This window comes from Puma concolor, chromosome B3 (assembly GCF_028749965.1).
Source record: "Puma concolor isolate L17-30 chromosome B3, mPumCon1.1.hap2, whole genome shotgun sequence".
In the NCBI taxonomy this organism is placed as follows: domain Eukaryota; kingdom Metazoa; phylum Chordata; class Mammalia; order Carnivora; family Felidae; genus Puma; species Puma concolor.
This window is the reverse complement of record NC_141672.1, coordinates 3,957,242-3,977,634: the sequence shown is the minus strand read 5'-3', so window position 1 is coordinate 3,977,634 and position 20,393 is coordinate 3,957,242. Positions and strand designations below refer to the sequence as shown.

At 56.8% G+C, this 20,393-nt stretch overlaps 2 long non-coding RNA genes across 3 annotated transcripts; both read left to right on the top strand.

Moving 5' to 3' along the window:
- Positions 1–42: 42 nt before the first annotated feature.
- On the top strand, positions 43–4,336 carry LOC147579673 (uncharacterized). The gene is made up of 4 exons (XR_015252000.1): positions 43–1,984; positions 2,465–2,623; positions 3,585–3,631; positions 4,080–4,336. It is a non-coding gene; the product is annotated as an uncharacterized LOC147579673 (long non-coding RNA).
- Positions 4,337–12,679: 8,343 nt separating this feature from the next.
- LOC147579672 (uncharacterized) lies at positions 12,680–16,837 on the top strand. Of its 2 annotated transcripts, none has more exons than XR_015251999.1 (3): positions 12,680–14,499; positions 14,776–16,401; positions 16,679–16,837. It is a non-coding gene; the product is annotated as an uncharacterized LOC147579672 (long non-coding RNA). The 2 variants fall into 2 exon arrangements; XR_015251998.1 differs by having other exon boundaries at positions 12,680–14,565; positions 14,800–16,401.
- The last annotated feature ends 3,556 nt before the right edge of the window (positions 16,838–20,393 follow it).

Sequence of the window (20,393 nt, the reverse complement as noted above, 5' to 3'; positions counted from 1 at the left end):
GAAAAGTTGGGAGAAACTTGCGGGCGCGCGGGGGGGCGGGGCTGGCACAGGCCGATGCGGGGCGGGGCTCCCGGAAACCCGAGCTGCGGGCGAGGAAAGGCCCCCCGGCGGCCCGGGAACGGGAGGATGATTGGGCCGATTTGCGGGGTGGGTCCCGGCGCGCGCGTAGGCGCTCCGGCTCCCTGGAGTGTGACTTCCCTCGTCACCCCAGAAGTCCTATTCCACCTCCCCAGTAACCCTCTGTGACCTTGAGGGAGACCTCCGGAGCTGTTTCCCATCAGTCCATGGAGGGGTCAAAGGGCAGGAGCTCTGACTCCTCCTAAGGGACCCAACTGCGTTCTGCCAGGCCAGGGTCGGGGCATCGGGAGCCCCTGCTCTAGGCTGACGTTCCCAGGGGACGGTCCAATGGATGCAGGCAGCTATTAATGAGCGCGGACTGTGTGCCAATCTCAGTGCTAAACATACTTGATTTCACTTCATTTTCACAGTCGGTAGCGGTGGAAACTATGACCCCCCATTCACAGGCCAGGAAATTGAGGCTCGCAGGGAGGTGGCCTCCCAAGTGAGGAGCAGCCAGAAGGGAAACCAGGTGCTTTGCCTACTTTTCTTCAGACATGGTGGTGGATTGGGCCCCAGCTGCCCCAGACTCTCCACGAAGGGTCCAAGGTTTGGGGTGCCACACATGCGGGCACGCAAGGTCATGCTGAGACCCCACCAGATGCCCCCACCTGAAGCACTGCCCCACATAGGGGGGGTATGATCTCATAGGCCCGCAGTGAAGCTCTTGGGGTCCAGGGCGACCACCAGATTTAGAGAAAGTAGGTCATTGACCCGGGAATGTGGGATCCACCTGCCTCGCCTAGGCTTTCCCCTGCTCCTCTCTCTAGGCCCTCAGTTTCCCTGCATTTTCTCCCAGCTTTCCCATTCTGGACGTCTCTGAGTATGATGGGGGGAGGGGCAAAGTGAATGGAGATCCTGGGGTTGACTGTTTGCCCTCTGGAGCCCCCAGACCCTGGGAGTGAGAGCTTCCTAGGGAAGTGGTGCCCGAGGTGAACTACCTGTGGCTCAGAGCTCGGGCCCCTTGCTTCCTCGTCCTCATCCTTTTTCAGGGCTGGAGTTGAGACCTCATGCCATCTCCAGGACTACCAGTGGAGTGAGGTTGTAAGAGCATCGGCCGCAGGTGCCAGGGTGTGCAGCTGGCCTCAGGGCAAGTCTCTCTCCACCCCTGGCTGCCCTCCTTGCCTTTCCCTTCAATTTGTCTTCTTCACTGGGGTTCCGAAAGGCCTCTTTCTAAAAGGTCATGTCTGACCCCATATCTCCACCACTTAGAAGCTTCCTGTGCACATGATTAGCCAGAAAGACCAGGGGGGCAGAGGAAAGGCATTCCCCGCTGAGGAACAGTTGGAGCAAAGGTCTAGGAGTGGCTGAAGAAGGCTGAAGATGTCAGTCAGGAGGGGCCAAGGTACATATGTCCTTGAATGCTGGGGCAGGTAGCTTGGGTTTGTCCTGAGGATTTGGAAGTGATGGCAGAAAGGGTTTGGAGGTCAGTTGGTTAGTGAACTATTTCAGGCATATGAAAATAATCATAACGAATGCCTGGGAACCACGGTCCAGTTTAAGAAATAACAGGTGGGTAACTCTGAAGGCCCGTGTGCCCATCCTGCCCACCCCCTGCCAGCCCTGGGTCTTTCCCACGGTGGCAGCTGACATTGTAACACTGTCCATCATGGCACCAATCAGCCCTCGCTGCCAGCGCCTTGCTCTCTCCTCCCAAGGTTACTTTCAGACTCACCCTCTGGGGTACATGCTGCTCTGGGTCACCGAGGCATCTTCTGCTGGTGGGAGCTGTCCCCCGTGCCTGGCACACGTGTGGTCTCGCAGAGCTTCTGGCTGTGAACATCCTGCCTATGTCTACTTGGGGACCGTGCTGGGGCCTGGACGCAGGGACAGGGCGTGCCCCTCCACGTCAGCCTTTTAATGCCAGGTGCTCGGCTGCCCTGTAAGGCTGCTTCAGGAACAGTTTGAACAGGGTGCAGAGGGGCAGCTTCCCTCAGGAAGGGAGGATGGACTTGGAGGGGGTGGAGGGCAGCTGGGGCAGAGGGGAGTGGATGGAAGATGAAGAGACGGAGGCCTGGGGTGGAGAGGGGCTACCCTGCCCAGTCCTGGATGCCCTCAGCAGGGAGTGGGAGTGCTCACCAGCACAGCTGTCTTGGTATGGGGTTTGACTTTTAACACTGTAGTGTTTCCTCTGGAACCCAACCCAAGCCCCACTCCCCTCTGTCCTGGAAGAACTTGTCCCACAGGACAGGCATCTGGGTGTGCCCAGGTAGTGAGGAGAGCCATTCAGGGTGTGTGTTACAGGTAGAGGGAGGAAGGTAGGGAGTGCTCCCTGGGGGAGGAGGTTGGTGCCAAACATGCTGGCTGTTTTTTGTTTTTTTAATGTTTATTGATTTTCGAGAGACAGAGTACGAGCAGGGGAAGGGCAGAAAGAGGGAGACACAGAATCCGAAGCAGGCTCCAGGCTGTCAGCACAGAGCCCGGCGTGAGGCTCAAACTCACAGACTGAGAGATCACGACCTGAGCCAAAGCCAGCCGCTTCACCCACTGAGCCACACAGGCACCCGTAAGCACGCTGGCTTCTAATCAAGCTATTCACCAACTGTGGGACCATAGGCTGAGTAACTCCACCTGTCTGAGCTCCAGTTTCTTATCTGTGAAATGAGTCAGGTGGATTTTCAGATCTCAAAAGGAAGCTGTTCCAAGGGGCAGGATTGGGCAAGGGCCAGGACCTTGAGAAAGCAGAGGGAAGTATGGGAAGTGGCCAGGACCAGGAAAGAAGATAGGGAGACCCTACCCCCTGCCACCACCACCCCTGGGTCCTCTCCTGACTTCAACTAGCTGTGCTGGGCCAAAGCCCACCTAGTCTCCAGGGGCCTGTTCCATGGGTGCTTGCTCCTACCCCTCCAGCTTCTCCCCTTGGACAGCTGGGCTTGTCCCCACCTGCCCTGGCGTTCAAGGTCGCCCACAGAGCTCTCCACGCCATCCAACCAGTCTTTCAAGGCTCAACATGAGATGCCAGTACAGACCAAAGACAGGATACAACTAAGCGAAGACAAGTGATACCATGGGATCCAAAGAGTCCAACATACATGGCAAAGGAGTGACATTCAGAATGTGTAAAGATCTCCTGCAACCCAGTGAGAAAGGTTAACCCAGGAGGAAAATGGGCAAGCAGTATGAATAGGCGATTCACACGCTGGCCAACAAACACATGAAGATACTCAGTTCTGTAAGAAATCAGCAAAGGTACAACCTCTTGTATTGCCTACTGGCCAAAACTGAAGTGGCCAGTAACAGCCTATATTGTCAGGGTGAAGAATCAGGCCTTCACTCTCATGCAGAGGTGGGGAGGGCACTCCAAAGGCACTTGGGTCCAGCAATCTTTGGGTTAGCTATCTTATCCCAGGTAAGTACTTGCCCACACGCCAACAAGTTCCACTACTGTGGGTTTTGTTCACTTGCTTACTTCTTTAAAGTCTTATGAAAGAATTTAGCCTTAATTTTATATCTTATGTCTATTTCAGAGGTAAATCTTGGGAGAGAATACAGGTGACTACCAAGTAACAAGAAGGTAGGGTGCCTGCTGCATTTTTAACAATGAAAACCTGGAAAACACCTAAGTGTCCAAAAGGGAATGGCTAAAATAATCATGATGTACCCTTCCCAGCTCTGGTTTCTGCCACACAGCAGCTGGTCCCTGCTCTTCTGCTGGGCTTGTGGAAAGGATTGTGTGAGCCTGGGGCCTAGGCACCAACTGCCTCACATGCCCCAGACTTCACTCTTCCCCTCTCCATCCCCAGGGAGACAGTTTCTATGGCTTCCCTGGGTCTTTGTAGGATCTCTGGATCTGGCCAGGCTGGATTTTGAGCTTTCACATTAAATGAGCTGGTAAATTCTCTCTTTGGCACAGGCCAGTTGGAGGCAGGGCCCAGCACTTGAGAAAGTCCTGACTCTTTACTTACCTGGGACAGTAGCTGTCATACCAGCATAATTATAAGTGTCGCCTTCTCTGTCAACAGGTCCTGGTTTCGAAGGTTAATCACACGGCTACCATATGACTAATGCACATGTCAGTACCATGCAGCCACAGTCAAGAGCAAAGAGCCTGAGCTCCTCATTCGTCAAATGGAGAGAATCTGCCACAGAGAGCCGTCCTGAGGGGTATGGAGCTCTCATAGGACACAGCTCTGCCTGGCACCGAGTTAGCCTCCAAAACTGAGCTGTTAGGATCTCTTTGTAAATATTTCAACACAAAAATGTTAAAAGAAAAAGCATACATATTGTTTGGAAAGTGCTGGAAGCCACACATTGATCTCTTGCCAGCAGTGTCTCTTGGGGAGAGAATCGGCAAGAAGGAGGAAGGGACCCTTTTAGTTCTTATTCTCTGGACCTTCTTTGTGGTTTGAATCTTTCATGAGGGGCACATACTCAGATATCATTTGTGCAATTAAGGTAGGTTTTATTTATTTATTTATTTATTTATTTATTTATTTATTTATGTATTTATTTATTTTCTTTAAATATCCTCTAAGCCCAACGAGGGGCTTGAACTCACAACCCTGAGGTCAAGAGTCACACACTCTACTGGCTGGGCTAGCCAGGCACCCCAAGCTAAGTTTTTAGAGAGGCAGTTTCCATTGGCAAACTGCTATCTCATGGCCATTATCTCATTGACTTACCCAGCAAGGTAGGTTGGATCATCAGCCCACTTTGCAGGCGGGGAAACTGAGGCTCAAGGGGACAGAGCTTTGCCCACAGAGATGGAACCTATAAGCTTTGTGTTGTCCCAAGAAGAGAAGGCTTTGGTTTCATGAGTTCCAGGCTGATGAGGCTGCGGCCCCCTCCTCCTAGAAGTCTCTCCCACTCACAGAATGGGAGGCCTCAGATGCAGGTTGGGGTGGTGGGTCAGGGGCCCTCCATCCCTGGCCAGGGGAGTCGGGCAGTCAGCCAGCACTTCTAAGCAGCTTCACTCATTAGTTTATCCAACAAACGGGCCCTTAGAGCCTGTTCTGAGGACCAGACGTGAGTGGGCAGGAGAGGCTTCCGGGAGGAGTCACCTGTACCCTCTTGCATCATCAGTCAAGTCCCAAGGGCCGGTGTCCACTCTGACCCTGTCTGACTCCGTCTGCACTGCTCCAGCCCACCTCCCAGGTCAGGCTGCCCACCCCACTCCAGGCTGCAGTCCCAACTCCAGCCCTTGCTCATGCTGTTCCCTCTGGCCTAGATGGCCAGTCCCCAGAAGTCCATGTGGACCCATTTCGGGTGTCACCTGACTAAAGGAGCCCCCCCACCCCAGCGTCTTTGGGTGCCTACCTCACTGTCCTGCACTCCTGGGGGCTTCTCCTCTGTCAGACCACAGGGAGGGGCCCGCCTGCCCCTGCAGGAGGGCAGTGGGTGCCCCATAAATGCTGATGATTAAGTGGAGAAGGAGTTAGGTGGGTGGATGAGGTCAGGACACCCCACGGTGGGGGGAGTAGGCAGGGGTGGGAGCCTAGCCTGGTTGGCTGTGGGGAGTGATGCCTGAGGTGCCCTGGAGGGCTGGGAGCAGGAAGTCCGTGATTCATCTGGGCTGCACCAGAGTCCTGGCCACTAGGAAGCCCTAAGCACAAGGGGGAGACTCAACAGAGAGGCCCAGCCCAAGTGCAGACTGTGGGACACAGACCACGCTCCTCAGATGGAGGCCTCCTCCAGCTGCCCTGGGGACAGCAAAAGTGGCAGGAGGGGAGGTTGGCAGGCACAGAAAGCAGTGGGGAAGGCAGAAGGCCAAGCTTGTCCTCCCTCCCCCGCCAGTGCAAGGGCACAGGACAGCTGCCAGGCTGTGTGACCTTGGGAAGCGACAGTGCCCCCTGAGGGCCAAGAAGTATGTGGCTAAGCCCTCTGGGCCGCCCTGGGAAGTGGCAGCAAGCTGAACACCCAGGGCCATGGGGACAAGCACAGCCAAAGTGGACCAGGCTAAGACAGCCCCCCACTGTCTGAGCCTCCCTCTCTCCTCTTGGGTAGAGAGTTCTGGCTTGCGGGGTGCCTGGTTGGCTCAGTGGGTTAAGTGTCTGACTCTTGGTTTTGGCTCATGGTTTCAGCTCAGGTCATGATCTCATGGTTGGTGGGATCCAGCCCCTCGTGGGGTTTTGCTCTGATGGTGTGGAGCCAGCTTGGGATTCTGGGATTCTCTCTCTCTCTCTCTCTCTCTCTCTGCCCCTCCCCATAGAACATTAAAAAGGGGGGGGGGGCACCTGAGTGGTTCGGTCAGTTAAGCATCTGACTTTGGCTCAGGTCATGATCTCTCCGTCTATGGGTTTGAGCCCAGCGTGGGGCTCTGTGCTGACAGCATGGAGCCCGGAGCCTGCTTCAGATTCTGTGTCTCCCTCTCTGCCCCTGCCCCCTGCTCACATTCTGTCTCCGTCTCAAAAACAAACATTAAAATAATAATAATAATAATAATAATAATAATAATAAAAAGAGTTCTGGCTTGCAGTGAAGTGAGGGAGAAGGGGATACTGAGGCCCTAGCGCCAGGCCTGGCCCAGGTCACACAGCTGTCTTAGCAGCGGCCCTTGTGTGCCGCAGAGCCTGGGAACACTCCCCACCTTCCCAAGACCCCTCCAGTCGTGGGGGCCTGGATCCGTCCAAAGAAACCTTTTCTCTCCGGTGACTCGAAAAGGAAACAAATTCGGGGAAGCGGAGCCACTCGGCAAGGCGCCAAAGCAGGTGTATGGAGGGAGGGGACGGTGACTTGTTTCGCTGCACCCACTGGCCGCAGAGCTTGAAAAGGTGAGTCCCCCACCGGACCCCGCTCTGCGGCCCTGAGGAGGGGGCCAGGCACCGGCCGGAGCCAGTGTGGGCTCCGCGTCAGTTTCCCTGTCGGAGCAGGGGACCAGAGCAGGCCCCGGTGCGGTCCCGCCCTACCGGCGCCCCCCAGCGCCCAGCGCGGGCCGACACCGTCCCCTGGCGGCCGCGCGCGTCTTCGCAGCCTGAAGCCGGTCCAGGCCCAGCCAGGGTGTGGGGCCAGGTCGCCCGGGCGCAAGGACGTCTGAGCGCCCTTACCCGGCGGCGGGGTCCACGGGCTTGGGTCTCCACCCCCGACACCTCACCCCGCTCGCCACTCGCTATGTGGCCTCCGCAAGCCTCTTTCCATTCTGGGCCTCAGTCTTCGCCGTAAAATAGCCGCGATCCTGCCCACTCCACGCCCGGAGCTGCCCCTCGGGCGCCCGCGCGGCTTGCCCGCCCAGCCTTCCAGGGTAGCTGGGGCCCCCCTCGTGGGCGGGGCTCGGGGGAGGATGCCCTGACCAGCCAATCGGAAGTCCCGGGGCGTGGAGGGCGGGGCGGATCGGGAGAGGAGGGGCCAGAAGCGGCTGGGCGGGGGGTGGGGCGGGCCGGTTTCCTCTCCCCGTGCCCCCCCCAGCCTGGAGCCCGTGGACCCCGCGGGGGGCCGCGTGAGGAGGGCGGCCCTCCCGGAGCGGAAGAGGCCGGGCGGCGCTGCGGTTTCCGGGTCTGGGGAGTGGGGACGAGCGCTGTCCCCTGCCCCCTGCCCCCCTTCCCTCCCGGGAGACAGCCTCGAGGTCCCCAGCCCGGCTTCTGAGCTCCTGCGGCCTGCAGGCACAGCCTCACCTGCCCCGCAGGGAACACACCTTCGCATTGGCTGTTCCCTCCACCGGGAATGTCGTCCACCTAGCCAGCGGCCGGACTACGCCCTCCAGGGGCTCCCCCGATTCCCGTCCCTGGCCCCTTTCCCTGCCCTTCCCAGGTGCACTTTTATGGGTCTCCCGAGTGCCAGACCGGCCCAGGGTTCAACATACCCGGCCCCTGTGATAGATGCACACACCGAGACCAGACAGGTCTGAGTCCCTGGCCACAGGACGCACAGCTGGGAAGCCGCTGGCAGGGAACCTAGCCATCCGCTGGTGGGCTACCCCTCATGTCACTGTGCCCCAAGCCTGTTCTCTGATCCCACTGCGGGGACCCCCCCCCCAAGGACACGACTGGGGGGAGCCCACTGAGGGTCTAGTGCTGTCTGCACGGGGAGATCAGGGATCCCCAGGGAGCCTTCCCTTACTCTGCTACCCTTTGCCCAATGGGAAGCTGCAGTCCCTGAGAGTGGGGAGGGCCTTGCCAAGTGTCACTAAAGCCCTAGGCTTTTCTTGATGCCCATTATGGAGGGAACACAGAACTGGACTGGTGAGGTGACAGCTCAGTAATATCTGGGAGGGGCTTCCTGGCCCCAAAGAGGGGGGTGATTGGGAGAACGGCCCGTCTCCAAGAATGATGGACTGGGGGTGGGGAAGGAGAGTGGGCTGCAGTTAGGCCAGTGAACCCTGAGAGACAAATAAGACTTGCACAAGTGTATCAGCTATCTACTGCTGTGTAACAAACAATCCCACAACAGTGGCTTGAAACAACAATGATTTCTTATTTCTCACAATTCTCTGACTGGATCGTTCTTTTGCTTTATGTGCCATCAGCTGAGTCGTTTATACAGCTACAATTAGCTGGAGGCTCAACTTGGGCAAAACATCCAAGGTGGCTTCACCTACATGGCTGCAGCTGATGTGAGCTGTCGGCTAGGAGCTCAGCTTGCTGCCAGCGTGGGCTGTCATCCCAGATTCTTTGGCTCTCCTCTACTTGGCCACTCCACGTGGCTATCATAGCCTTCCTCACATCATGGCAACTAGGTTCCACAGAGAACAAGCCCCAACATGCAAGACTTATCCACCCTCTACTTCCATCACAGCTGCTAACATTTCATTGGCCGGAACAAGTGACATGGCCAAGCCCAGAGTTAATGTGGAATGAGATGTTGCAAGGGGCCACCAAAGTCACCAGTGGGAACATAGTGAAGACAAAGGAGGCAGTGAACCTTCAGGGGCCAGAATAACCAAGTAAGGATCCCGGAGGAGGAAGGGCTTGACCAAAGCAGGGCAGGAACTCTGTTCTCCCTGCTTCTGTCCTGGGACCCACCGAGACTGGAGAATAACCAACCACTATGTAAAAATAGTAACTGGGAAATTTTTTCATTGGAGATGATGCTCCGTGGACAATGAAAGCAGGGTGAAGGGATAGTGTGATGCAACGTGGCAGATGGGGCAGCTGCTTTAGATGAGGTGGTCAGGGAGGACTTCTCAGAGAAGGTGACATTTAGGCTGAGCTCTGATGGACAGAAGGAGTCAGCCTTGAGGAAGGCAGAGGGAAATGAATTCCAGGCAGAGGGAACAATTGTAGCAGAGGCCTTGATTTGGGAGTGAGCTTGGCACACTTGAGGATTAGAGAGAAGACCATGGGGGGGGGGGCAGGGGGCACAGGGCCAGGTCACGTTGGGCCTTCTAGGCCTGGACAATACGGTTGGACTTTTCTCCCGAGGAACAATATGACTGAATCCTACATCGATCTACTGAGTACCTACCGTATGCCAGGCACCGTTCTAGGCACTTGGGACTCCGCAATGAACAAAGCAGAGAAACATCCCTGTCCTTGGGGAGTATGACCTGATTTAAGAATTAACAAGCAAAACAAAACACTGCTAAAAGGGGACGAAAGCGGGGTGAGAGGGGGACGAAAGGGGGGTACCTGAGAGGGAGAGGAAAAAACCAAGGAAGTGGCATTGTCAGACCTAAGAAGCAAGGGGAGGGGAGAGAGGGAAACTAAGGGAAAGTCAGGAATTTGGGAGACCATCTCCATGACTTTGGTGGTAGGCAAAGAGGTCTTAGATATTTTTCTATAAAAGAAAAAAACTGACAAATGGGACTTTATAAAAATGGAAACATTTGCACTTCAAAAGATACCATTGATGATACCACAAACTGAATAGAACAGTTGCAAATCATCTATTTATCCAGAATATATCAAGAATTCTTGGAACTTAATAAGACACAAGACCCATTTTTTTTTTTTTAAAGATCTTGTTTATTTGTTTAAATGTTTATTTACTTAGAGAGAGAGGGGAGGGGCAGAGAGAGAGAGAGGGAGAGAGAGAATCCCAAGCGGGTGCCATGCTGTCAGTGCAGACCCCAACTCGGGGCTCGAACTCACAAACTGTGAGATCATGACCCGGGCCGTAATCAAGAGTTGAATGCTCAACCAACTGAGCCATCCAGGAACACCAATATTTTATTTTTAAGTAATCTCTACACCCAATGGGGGCTCGAACTCATGACGCCAAGATCAAGAACCACACGCTCTACTGACTGAGCCAGCCAGGCGCCCCCATGACCCAATTTTTTAAAAGGGGAAAAGATTTGAAAAGACACGTCACCAAGGAAGATACACAGAAGACCAACAGGCCAACATGAAAAGAGGCTCCAGTCGTTAGGAAATGCAAGTTAAAGCCACAATGAAACACCACCACACACCTATTAGGGAGTCCAACAATAAAAAGACGGACCACACCCAATCAGTGGCGGGGAGGTGGAGAACGGGCCGCTCACACACCGTAGGTGGGACTGTAAATGGTGTGGCCACGCTGGAAAGCAGTTTCTCACACTTACTACTGTAAGACACGGCAGTCCTACTGCTCCGGATCCGCCCGAGAGAAATGAAAACAGGCCCACACACAGATCTGTACACATTCATAGCAGCAGTAGTCTTAAGAGCAAAAAAAAAAAAAAAAAAGGAAACACACGTTCACGTTGAACAGATCAATAAACTGTGGCCCATCCACACAATGAAAAATTAGTCAGCAATAAAAAGGAACGAGCGACTGATCCGTGCCACGTAGAGAAACCTCAGGAACATCATGGGAAGGAAAAGAAACCAAACGCACCTACGGTCTGCAATAATGCATCTTACACGGAAAATTGTGTTAAGGGGGTGTTCTTATGACCGTAAAATCAAGTTTTTTAAGAAGAAACCAAACACAAAAGACTACACGTTGTAAGGTTCCACTGACAGGAAGTGTACGGAAGGCAAATCTACAGGCAAGGAGAACAGACGGGTGGTTGCCTGGGGCTGGAGATGGGAGCAGGGACTGACCTCAAAGAGGCACAAGGACGCCTGGGTGGCTCAGTCGGTTAAGCGTCCGACTTCAGCCAGGTCACGATCCCGCGGTCCGTGAGTTCGAGCCCCGCATCGGGCTCTGGGCTGATGGCTCAGAGCCTGGAGCCTGTTTCCGATTCTGTGTCTCCCTCTCTCTCTGCCCCTCCCCCGTTCATGCTCTGTCTCTCTCTGTCTCAAAAATAAATAAAACGTTAAAAAAAAAAAAAAAAAAGAGGCGCAAGGAGTTTTGTGCGGCTGATGGAAATGGTCTACACCTGGATTGTGCTGGGGTGGGTGGGGGAGCCCGAGTCCACAAACTTACTGAAAAGCACTGAGATGTGCCCTTACACCTGGGGGGATTTCATGGTGTATGAATTATACGCCAATATAGTTCTTAGAAAAAGGATGGAGGGCTGGCTGGGCCTAGGGAGTGGCCTGTGGCTCAGCTGAGCGCCTGCTGGTGCTGGGGGCAGGCGACCTGAGCCTTTCCAGGTTTCTGCCCCAAACCCTGGGGCCCAGTGTGGCTGCTTCCCTTAGGGCAGGAGCCCCGGCGGAGTAGGAGGGGTGTCTTCTGAGTTGTTTACCGCAAACCCTCCTTGAGGGAATGAGGCCTGTTGTGAATGATAAATGCTCCAAACCACAGTAGGTTCACTACCCCCCCCCCCCCCCCCAAGTCTGCCGAACTGGGGAAATCCGTTTTCCTTCCACCAACAAGCTCAGGGCCCAGGGGAGGGGGCCGGCCCAGCTGCCCAGGTGAAGCGGGCAATTAGTCATGCACAATTAGGGGCCGCTCCTCTTCTGGGGTGGGGGGGCTCAGCCCCCTGGCACACACTTCGGGGGAGGGAAGATCCCGCTGGGAGAGGTAGGCAGACTGTGTGCCTGGGGGTGGGGCGGGAACTGCCTCCCCAGGCCCCGCCCCCTCTCCCCTCCTCCCCCGCCCCGTGTGGGGACAGGGTCGCACCGACTTGAGCCTGGAAGCAAACACAGGCCCCTGTTCGCAGACACTCACCGAAGAGTCGGTGCAGAGAGTCCTAGACCCCAAAGAGGACACCCCTCTTTTGACCAGAGGTCAAAAAAAAGCACAGGAGCTGTAGTCCTCACTGTCGGGGCTCCCTGAGAAAAGAGGCGCTGGCAGGAGGGCACAGGCTGCCCAGCAGAAGAGCAGAGCCTGGGGAGCTCCTGGGACCCCCCAAAACACACCCCCACTCCCATCCCACACCAACCAACTCCGCGAGCGCCAAGACTCAGATGCCTTGTTGGACGGGACGCCTGTGGGGCTCGGCCCAGGGACGGGACTGCTCCGCCGCCACACCGACGCCCGTTGGTTAGACTCAAGCTTGAGGTTCAAAGGTCAGTCGGCTCAGACCTTGACCTTCATCCTCCAGGCCCCTCCCGGCAGCCCCTAACACAACACTAGCGTAGGTTGTTAAAGCAGCAGGTGCCCAGGTTCCACCTGGACAAGCCCCAGGACACCGGTTGAACTCCAGGGAGAGCCACAGTCCCCGCCCAGGGAAGGCCTGGCCTCCCCAACGCTGATTGGACCAGGTATGGACACCTGACCAAGCTGAGCCCATCCATAGGCTGAGCAGAGGCCAATCAGGAATGGACTGGTGAGAACGGAGCCAATCAGATGCCACACTGGGCCTTGCGTGGGCTGGCTTCCGGCAGCCCTGGCTGGGGACCCGGAGGAGGGCGAGCCAGGTTGAGGCCCCCGAGCCTGGGAGGGGGAGAGGCCGGGTGGGAGGCCTGGCGCAGGCGTCCGCCTGACCCGGTTCAGACTTTCTCAAACCCACACGGCCGTCCAGCGTCCACCTGGACCGGTGTCACCCGTATCACTTCCGCTGCGCACTGAGCACAGACGCTCGTGACGTGTGGTGGTGCACGCGTTGTTTGCTCCAGTCCGTGTAACCTGAAGTCTCCGCCATCAAGATCGTGGTCCTCATCTGCACACTCACGTTCCTGGCAGAAGGTGGAAAACCCAGAGGTCCATCAGCAAACAAAACATGGTCTATCCATACAGTGGAACATCACTCAGTCTTAACAAGGAAGAAAACGCTGACACCTGCTGCAGCAAGGGCCTCGAGGACAGGATGCTGAGTGGAACCGGCCAGTCACAGAAGGACAAGTACTGTGTCATTCACTCATAGGAGATCGTCAAATTCAGAAACACAAAGTAGAATGGGATGGGGGGGGAAGGGCTGGGGGGAGGGGGACAGCCGAGTTCTTATTTAATGAGGACGGACTTTCGGTTTGGGAGGATGAAAAAGTGTTCGAGGTGGTTGCACGACAGTGTGAATGTAATGAATACCACAGAACTGTGCACCTAAAAATGGCTGAATGGTAAATTTTATGTTTGTGCATTTTACCACGATTTAAAAAAACAAAAAACAAAAACAAAACCGAAATGCCTCCATGCACCCAAGAGCTCATCCTGCACGGGGATCTACACACCAAGACTACCTGGAAGGCCCCTGCACCTTCCAACCAGAAGTATTTGTCTCCTGGGCGGGCTTGCGTGGGCCTGGCCAGAATAGCCTCATGCAGCTGGGCCTTGAGACCACTGAGTGAAATCTGGGCACTTCACTTACCTGCAAAGAGACGTCACAGTGGCCAGTGGGAACGCTCAAGACTCGAGTGGCCGGGCAAACTGTCCTGTGGGGCCTTACGGGCTTGGAATTCAGGGCCACAGGAAGTGGGGAGAGGACCTGAATGTTCCATGGCCTCCTGGAGAGAAGCCTCACAGCCGGGCAGTACCCCCTCCTAGTGGCCTTCCAGATTCCCAAGTCTGCCCGAGACGGCTTCGGACAGACACGGTGCCCCTGTGCAGTGCAAAGCCCTCCAACAGATCCTCTTTAAGGTTCTTGGGGGTCTGCTCTGTCCCAGGGAAGGACACAGCATCCCGACTACTGGCCCTACCCCATCCCCACTGTGGCCTCACTAGAGAGTGAAAGCAGAAAGGAAAAGGAGGCTCAGAGAGGTTAAGTGACATGCTCAGGGTCACACAGCTGATAACCTCAGAGCCAGGACCGGAAACCAGTCACTCTGACCACAAAACTCACACTCTCCTACAACTGTGTTTCTCAACTAGGAGTGGGTGAGTGAGTGTGTGGAGAGGAGCCCCAAGACAGACGTGGATCAGCCCCCAGAGCATTAGGTTTACTCAGACATCTGGGGTGGGAGGTGGGGAAGCAAGCCAATGGATAAAATCTTACTTCTTCATTACTCAACTTCATTACCTCATCCCCATAGTAAAGGGGCAGAGCACAACACCCGTATGGATTCTTCAGTAAACCCAGGGACTTCGGGCTGGCATCCGTCCCATCTTCTGAGTTCACTGGCCCCCACAATTAAGGAAACATTGGTGGAAAAGTTCGAGAAGGCTATGTTCCATCTGCCACTTTGGGGAGAAAGTACCACCCCATCTTGTGACGTGCTTCACGACGACTCACCAAATGAAAGGATAGGTCCGCTGGAACAGGTCGGCACGGGTGTCCTTTGTGGCTGCCTCCCAAGCCCCCCAGGTTGGCAATATGAACGCCCCAAGGTCCCGCTCATTTGTTATCTGAGTCACAGCAGGGTGGGAGGGGGCAGGCAGGGCAGGGAGCCGTGTGCCCATGTGGCAGAGGCAGAGCTGAAGCCCAGAGAGGCCAGGGGCCCGTATGCACAGAACGAAAAGGGGGGAAGTAGTAAGTGTGACACAGGAAAAGTGAAGAGACCCCCGAAAAGACTGCTTTTTTGTGCCTCCATTTTTTAGGTATACTTCACGCCCACTGCAGAGCCCGATGCGCGGCTTGGATTCACAACCCTGAGATCAAGACTTGCACTGAGATACGAGTCAGATGCTTAACCGACTGAGCCACCCAGGCGCCCTTTGCTGCCTCTATTCTGGCTGGGACCCACACCCTGCCTTACACATGCCTTTTAGGACAGATAATACATGTCTTCCTTATAAAGGTCAAGGAGTTAATGATTTCTTTGGAATTTTCCAGCACAACAGATAACATCTAAGGAGTGACCAGGTTGGGCATCATTCCCAAGACCACTGAGCCACCAAGACCCCTGGCTCCGGGGCATTAGTGCCTTACAGAGGACCTCTAAACACTCGCCTTTGTTCCTGGATGCCTGAGAAGACGTGTGCACAGGACCACAGTCCTCAGTAAAATCCCCAGAGTCCAAGCAAAGACTCTCTCTCCTTTCCGAGTCTCCCAGACACGGTCTGTCCCTGCACTCTGTGTCTGCAAGAAACTCCACTCTCACCTCCTGCTGGCCCGAATTTGATGTCACTCCTGTGAGAACCCAAGTACCCTCTTGTTTGGTTCTGTGAGACCCCCTCTGGGTCCTCAGACCCAGCCAGCCTGCATTAAGGGGGGCTGCCCTGTGGCCCCGGCGCCTCCTGCTTCTCTGGACTTGACCCTGATCCCGGCCACCCAGCCATCACCAGGCAGTGTCTGGGAGAGAGAACGCCCGCTGCTTCTCTCACTTGCCCCAGCGGGGAGAGGGCCTAAAGAGGGGTGCAGCAACTCCCTGAGGCGCTGGAGCCTGGGGCACCCCAGGGATGACAGAGGCACCGCCCCAGCCCCTGGGTGTAGTGGTCCTTTGTGCCTCCCAGGCTGAGTCCCTGCACCCTTCCATCAGTCTGTCCATCTGACACACGGGGACGCGGCCACCCCAGGGTGAGGGGACAGGAAGGTGCTTCTGAGAGCATAGCCCTGGCAGACGCTCTGTGTGCTCAGGGGCTCTAGGACCCACAGGGGAGGCTGAGCAGGTGGGACTCCCTTCTTCTCTAAGGAGGGCTGTTGTTGGGCTCCTCAGTAAGACTCCCCCTGACGAGCGATTAAGCTACTAAAAACCATTTGAGGCCCTGCCCCCCCATGAGGTGTCCAGTCATGACCCCCAGGGCTGCACTACACCAAGACCTCATCGTTCCTCTTTGGGCCTCGTTACAGAAGGCCCCTTGAGACAGAAGAGCATTGGACTAAGTCAAACAGACCCGGAAGAAAACCCCAAACAACAGTGGCTGAGAAAGATGAAAGTTTCGTTTTCTTGCACTCTCAAGACATTTACAGGTGGCCGGGGCTCGTGCGGCAAGCAGTGTCACAGTGCCAGGACCCTGAGCTCCTTGTATACTGTGGCTCTGCCGTGCAGTCTTCATTTCCAACATCATCACCTCATGGTCCAAAATGGCTGCTAACACTCCTGCCATTAGATCTGCATTACAGGCAGCAGAAGGAGAAAGGGGAGTAGGGTGTGTCTTGCCCTTTAAGAACCTTTCCTAATGTCAAACACTATTTTTACATCCAGGCCAAAATTTAGTCACATGGTCACACCTAAGTATAATGGAGACTGGGAGGTATCTTGATTCCAAGCAGCAAATGCCCAGGTAATGTAGCAGGGGTTCTAATCCCTTGGACCACTGGAGGTGGTGGGGTGGGGACAGGAACCTGGAGGACAGTGAGCAGTCTCTGCTACAACCACCAACGAGCTGTGTGCCCTTGGGCAAGTCCCTTCACCTCTCTGAGCTCCTGTCTGGGGGTGTAGGGTGGTGTCTCCCATGGGGGTACAGGAAGGCATGTCTCCGTGCCCGGACATTTTGTGACCTTGCAGCGGGGAGCCCAGGGAGGCTAAAACCAAGGACAGAAGATGATCCTGTTTTAAAGTTGCTGGTTCCCAGGTTTACAGATCGCCACGAGCGTTCGACGTGATGATTGACTTTCCACCTGCAAGCTGACTGTCACAGCCTGGAAGTGTCCACAAGATGAGCTGGAATGTGCCTGGAATCTAACAGACAAAGAAGAGAAGCAGTCCCGAAGACAGGGTGGGCGGGCTGGGAGGAGACGAGGTGACAGGGGCCTGCAGGGGGTGGCCCAGGTCCTCTGAGACAAGAGGCAGCTGAGGCGACAGACACAAAGGCCACAGAGGCGGCAAGGATAGGGCACCCAAACCGGGGGTGGATTCTATGGGGAAGGGACATGGAGGCCTGGTGGACAGGGACAGGGACAGGGAGGAGAGGATAGCATGTTGCTTTTCCTCGAAACTCCTTCTATGGCTTTCTTTTCCCTGCTGTGATCCAGGCCTGGGGCTGGGCGCGGGGGAACGTGTCTGGAAGCAAAGGGCATATACAGGCAGTCAGCACGTGAGGTCCCCACCCCGCTCCCTTCCTGTCCCCTCGGCCCCCACCTCTGTGAAGTGGCCCCAGCAGTTAGGCAGCAGGGAAGTGTGTGCCTGTGACAGAGCGGATTTCCCCGTCTTTCTCTCGGCCTGAGGAAGCCCCCACGGGGGGCCTGCTTTTACTGGAGGACTGAGCCAGGGGGCAAGAAGGACACTCTATTTCGAGATGGGGCTCAAGCTGTTTCATACAAAAGACGTGTGTCCTTAGCGGTGAAGCGCAGGATTCTGGGCCAGACAAGCTTTGCTCAAATCCGAGTCTCACACCTACCAGCTGTGTGACCACCACCGAGTCGCATAACCTCTCTGGGCCTCGTATTCCTTATCTGCAAAACCAGGAGTTGTGAGGTGAAGCGAGAGGCTTTATAACAGGCCTCAGAGCAGCCGAAGTAAGTGCTCGGTGAAGGCGATCAGTGTGATCGGCACTGAGTATGATCAGTGACAATGACAGGAAATATGAGGGATTCTTGCTTTATGGCTGAGGGCACGGGCCACAGGACAGACAGCCTTGGCTTCTCCTGGCGAGGCAGAGACGGCAGAGGGTGGGGTGGTGAGGCTTGTTTAGAAGGCCCCGCCCGGCCTTCCTGCCCTCTGGCATCCCCCCCACCCTCCCCGTGGTACCGAGCCCAAGCTCTGAGGGGGGCGGGGCTGGCCCCAGGCTTCTGGGGTCCCTCTGATCCCTGAAGCCTCAACTGCTGTGGAGAGCCTCCAGGGCCGGAGCAAACACTGGAACGCCTCAGGGCGCTGCTTGGGGCACGAGCACCGGGAAGCCAACACAGTCTTCCTCTTGGGGCTGCCAGGCCTGGGGCCACCGTCCACTCCTGCCCCCAGCCGGCCCCGGACCAAGACCCTCAGTGGCCTCCACGGTCTCAGCACGCCCAGGCCCAGGCCCAGTCTGCTCTCTTGGTATCTGAACCCCTCTCTCCATGGGTTCCTGACGAGGACGACTTCCTCCCTCAGGCGGGAGAGGAAGCAGCCCGGCTGCCCTCCTCCCAGGGCAGGACCCGGCGTCTCTCTGTTCCTCTATGTGTCAGGCTGGCTGTGAGGGCCACAGTGTCTCCACCTGCATCTTGTCAGGGCCCCAGGGGGTCCACGGAGGCCCAGGGCTCAAGGCCCATCGACCCGGCTCCAAATCAGTTCTGCCATTTCCAGGCTGTGCAGCTTTGGACAAGTCACTCACCCTTTCTGAGCTCACTTCATCGGTAAACTGGGGATAACTGGGATTCTTGTGAGGCTGTGAATGACATCTGTTGATTTGTGTGTTTCTGTCCGTTCAGATTTTCCTGCTTTCCACAAGCACTCGCTGGGCAGCCCCTGGTGCCACGTCCTCCGCTCCCAGAGGGGAGCTTCTAGGGCCCGCCTGGCCCTCAGGGGGTGCCCGCTTCAGTGGGGGAGATGGCAGGTGACAGGCGGTCAGGACCCATAGCTCTGGCTGCTATGAATACCAGGCCGTAATGTGGGAGGAAATCTGAAGGACGGATGGGGGTGGGGGGCAGGATGGGGAGGCAGAGCCCCAACAAAGGCAGGACGTGTGAATACGTGGAGGTGGGGCGGTGTGCAGGACCTGGCTGGTGGGGGGGGACAGAAGGAGTCTGGGCCCGGAGGAATGGGCTGTGGGGAGGGACTGGCCCAGGAGGTCAGGTGGGGTCCAGGGCGACCTTGGGCCATCCGGGCCAATGTGGAGCCCTCAGGACACCCATGAAGAAACAGGCCATGGGCAGGACCTGCCCTCGGGTCCAGCCGCAGCCCTCCCGTGGCCTGTGTTGCCTGCCCAGCCTTCCGCCACTGGGGGTGGGAGGGCTAATTCCCAAAGCCCGGCGCACCAGTGGACCTGGATTTTGCAGAAGGTTCCAGATGTTTAAATGCCAGCCTCCAGCCCCACCCCTTTGAATTTCTTGGCTCCAGCCAAATTCTCTCCTCCACATTCTCAAGGCCACCTGGCCTCTGCGGGGAAGGAGGGCCTGGGCAGGCCACACACACCAGGCTGGTGTCAGCTGGTCCCCAACACAGTCTGGAGACTGAGCCTTGGGGACTTGTAAAACGCTGGGGCTTCCTCAGTTCCCCAATCTTATGTCGTGTAGGCCACCAGGCCCCAGGGTGGGACTATGCCGGGAGGCCAGCTTAGTGAGGCCCGTCCCTGGGGGCTCGGATCCCCTCCTCTGGGACGGGCCTCAGCCCCAATTTGGGGCTCATCGAGGCTCTGTGGGGTCCAGGATCAGTTAGGATATCACAACGCTCTAGTCAAGGAAGCTCCTCCCAGGGCCTACAGAGACATCTGGGGTGCAGCACCCGCTCTGGCCCGGCACGAGCCCTGGGCATGTGCTATTGCCCGTGACCGTGGCTGTCTGGAGGCTGGGCACGTGCCAGTTCCCCAGGTGCCCCAGCCGAGGTGTGTACAGGGTTCTTGGCCCGGCTTCTCACACAGCCCAGAGGGGTGGGGGTGGGGATGTCTCCTTCCATCGGCCTCAGCAGCCACTGAGCATGAGGGGGCTGGAGCAGTGAGCAAACCGGACCCAGGGCAGCCCCAGAGGCCTGGGTCCTGGGCCGCCAAGGACCCTGCCTGCCTCCGCCTGGGGCAGACGATTCATGGGGCCCCGGGGCCGGGTATCCCCAAGGAGTCTACCGTCCTGTTCTGAGACGGCTGGGCGGGTGAGCTTGTGGGGCTCCATTTCCTCATCCATAGATGGGGACGTCCCTCCCTCCTGGTGACGTCACAAGGCAACGAAAGGAGACTCCAGAATGGGGTTCAGCCCCCGCAGATGGCAGGACTCACCCAGGGCAGGAAACCCAAGATTCCTTGGGAAGATGCTCCCTTCCGCCTGGCCTTGCCGGGTCCAGGGTCTTGGCAACACCTCTAGCGACCCGGGGAGGAGGTGAGAGTAGTGGCTGGAGGGGCGGCCTCTGGAGACCAGTGGACCCAAGTGCCCCCCAGCTGGTGGGTGGGATCAGAAGCCCCTCCTTTTACTGAAGTGGAGACAGGCCCAGGCCTTTGAGAGATGGGGGGCGATCTGTCCCAGGAGGGGCCACGGAGGCCAGAGAGGGGTAGGCCACCACCCGAGACCTGAGACCACCCCATTCCCTCTTCCATCAGTGATGAGCAGGCTCCACGTGGGTCCGGCCTCCCTCCTTCCCCCGAGCTGGCTGCTTCCCTCCCCCATCTGGCTCCTCCTCCAGAGCCACGGCTCCTGCCAAGAACGCCCACAGCCC